Here is a 3,976-nt window from a genome sequence, read left to right as displayed (position 1 = left end):
ATTAGTTTGACACCTAGGAGTTTGCGTACTCTTATGAGTTGTCATGTTGACAACATAGGAGTAAGCAACTCTAATTTAGCACATGGTGTCTACAACACTAGAGTTTGCATAATTAACTGAGTTTTCATGTTGACAACATAATTATTCACACTCTTAATTTAGCACATGGTGTCTACAACATAATTTTTCATGCTACACCTTTGTAGGCTTATCCTCTCATCATCACACTTGCTCCTGTGCTTAATGGAGGATAATCCACTTTTGGTGGACATGTGCTTGGTTGTAAGACTTATTAGTATGCTAATTCCTAGGCATTCTAGAAGCATTCTAGAGGCCTTTATATTTAGGCACTCCTAGGGTGTATGACATGACATAACATAACATTGAATGATAATAAATCAATTTTGGATATTGTTATTTTGATCATACCTTGTTGGTCTACTATTGTGCTTGTGCTTGAGTTCCTTAATCTTGGGTGATTTTACCCTATGGAAAATTCTTACATGATATCAGAGCTATACCAAATTCTTACAAAAATATTTTCTTTCTAGGTGGTTCAAAAATCAACTCTTGAAAAAGCAACTTGCAAAAATATGGACAAACCAGAAAACACATTAAAAAATATTGCCTAAAATAATTCATATTCATTTATTTAAAATATTCTTTCTATGTGGTTCAAAAATCAACTCTCGAAAAAGCAATTTACAAAAATATGGACGAATTGAAAAGCACATAAAAATATTATCTAAAAGAATTCTTATTCATTTATTTAAAATATTAAGAAAATAGGACACCCAAAAAAGAGTTGATAAAAAATAAAAAATATTATTTTCTATTAAAATGATCGACTCTTAGACATTAATGACAACACACTTACCTCCTTTGGAATGTGTGACAATATTTCTATAATAATATGATTTTGGATATATTCAAAATCTATCCAAAACATCAACATAATATTTTTATAATTGATAAAAAAAAACCAAAACATTTTTTAAGACCTTCCTATATATCAATATTATTAAAATAAAAAATTAAACACAAAGAACTACAAAATAGAATAAAGGTTATAAATCAATACTAATATAGAAATAGAAAATTTAAATTTCTATTTGTCAAAAAAAGAGTAAAAATTAAAGTGTAATTATAAATGTTGAAATTTTAAATAAATTTTAAATTTGTAGATTTTATTTATAATTTTTAAAAATTAATATAGACATATAATGAATAATATAAAAGTATCTATAAGGCAAGAGCCACAATACAATAGTAAATTGTGAGCCTCTTATTTGAGAGAGGTCTTATGTTTGAATATACTTGAACTTAATAAATAATAATAATAATTAATCAGAACACAATAAAAATTGATTTTGTCTTCAACCTCTTCAAACAATAAAATTAAGAATAATTTTTTCAAATACAATTGTAATTATTTTTTTATTATAGAAACAATTTAATAGAATATTTAATGTTTAATATTTTATCAATATTATTAAAAAATATAAATTAAATATAGTACACATAATAAACATTATGTAAAATTAGAAATATAAAAAGATTATTGAAATAGAAATTTCTATTTGTCAAAAAATTATACAATTAAGCAAACAAGATGTAAACACTTTGATTGAAATACTTTCAATCAACCTTGCTTAAAAGTAAGTTAATAGAAACCATGAACTTTGGGAAAAAAATGCATGTATTTGATATACCAAGATTTGATTCAATAATGTAAATTTAGAATATGTGTCCTATATGGTTCTCAAACTATATCTGATTCTTTCTTCTAATTAGAGGCTAATCTAACAATAATGTGGATTTGAAGTAGAAAACTGAACTATAGAGTGAGCTCTAGAAATTAAAATTATTTTCTTTATTGGAGAAAATCACTACATCAAGGTAAGAAAACAAAATTAGGACTCCCATCTACCTAATATTATAAACCTTATTAAACTAGTCCAACTCATAAATCATAGAAAAAAGGAAAGAAAAGTTTGTATTGAAAGCTATTCATAAGAATTCAAACCAGTTTTGGATTTAAAGAACAAAACAATGATAAATAAAATAAAATCTAGTTGACAACACATACCTATAATCCTCACTTAGTCACTACTTATTCTAGAGTCAAAATATGTTACATTTGTCCTTCCAAACCCAAGCTTCAAATTATTTTAGATCTCCAAAATCTTCTTTATAACTTTGCTAATATATAAGTTCTTAAGTACAACTGATAGATAAAAAAAAATGATCTTTTCGTCGATGGTTAAATGAATGATCAGTGACCTCTGTTTGTGTACCATAAAAAATAAAATCCTAATTAATGAAAAGTTAGGGGAAAAAAAAGACATGAAAATATCTTTTAAAGCAAAATATAATTTTTGTATTAAAGAATTGATTCTTTGCTAGTAATTAGAAAAATTATCACCTTTTGGGCTAGTGATAATTTTTATTTTTATTTATAAGCAATAGCCTACAATGCAATGATAAATTGTGAGCCTCTCATTAGAGAAATCATAGGTTCAAAACTACTCAAATTTAACACATAATAATAATTAATCATGAAAGTAATAATAAATAATCTAGATTTTCACCAATTACCTATCAAAAAAATAAAAAATCATAATTTCTATTCTATTCATTTAAAATATTTTTTCCACATAGTCAACTCTCGAAAAAGCAACTTGCAAAAATAGTGTTAGACCAAAAACACATACAAATGTTACCTAAAATAATTGTTATTCAATTATTAAAAATATTAAAGATTATAGGACACCCAAACAAATAGCTTATAAAAAATATTAAACCCTGCTAAACCTTGTTAAAATCAATCCAATTCATAAATCATAAATATAAGAAATGAAAAGTTTTTAGTGAAAACTATTCATAAAAAGCTAAATCATATTTGGGTTTGAACAACAAAATAATTCTAGTTGACAACACATACCTGCAACCCCCACTTAGTCACTATCGATGCTTCAAGAGTCAAAATAGGTTACTCCAGCTTTACAAGAGCAAACCCAAGCTTCAAATTATTTTAGATCTTCAAAATCTACTCCCAACATCAACAAAATCTTCTTTAAGAATTTGTTGAGATATATCATCTCTTAAGTATAGCTGATATATTAGAGATCTAGTCTTTTCCTTGATGGTTGAATGAACTAAGGATGCCCTCTATTTATGCACCATCAAAAGCAATCTGAATCAGTGATAAGCTAGGTCGACAAAACAGGACATGAAAATATTTTTCAAACAAAATTATTATTTTTCATTAAATAATTGATACTTTGACAATAATTTAAAAAATTTATTCACCATTGTGGTCAAATAATAATTTTTATTTATTTAAAATATTTTCTTTCTGGGTGGTTCAAAAATCAACTCCTCAAAAAACAACTCCTGAAAAACCAACTTGCAAAAATATGGTCAAGCCAAAAAACACATAAAAAATATTACCTAAAATAATTCTTACTCATTTATTTAAAATATTAAGAAAATAGGACACCCAAAAAAAGAGTTGATAAAAAATATTAAATTTTATTTTCCACTAGAAATGATTGCCTCTTGGACATTAATGACAACACACTTACCTCCTTTGGAATGAGGTAAGTTAAGAATGAATGACGTAGAAATGAATGACTAACTACCTCTCTAAAGATGAAACATGTGTATACTCATGTGATAAAGTGTGTGAGTATGTGTAAAATGTGCATGGAAGTTAATGTTCCAACTACCTAGATTCTTTTCTAGCTTAATTCCTTCTTCCTCTAGATTCATGTAAGTTAATGTTCCAACTATCTAGTTTCTTTTCTAGCTTATTTCCTTCTTCCTTATTCAATTTTGTTTCTTGTAGCATAATAATAATTTTTTTTTATCAATTTGTTAAGTTATATGTTTTGATAAAAAATAAATTTAATTGTTAATTTTTAGAAATAATGAAAAATATAAATTGTTAAATTTGTATAAGTTATATGGAACT

Source organism: Cupressus sempervirens, chromosome 5, assembly GCF_028749045.1.
Source record: "Cupressus sempervirens isolate cs-2001-9-10 chromosome 5, ASM2874904v1, whole genome shotgun sequence".
NCBI classification, from domain to species: domain Eukaryota; kingdom Viridiplantae; phylum Streptophyta; class Pinopsida; order Cupressales; family Cupressaceae; genus Cupressus; species Cupressus sempervirens.
Note: the sequence above shows the minus strand (reverse complement) of the source record.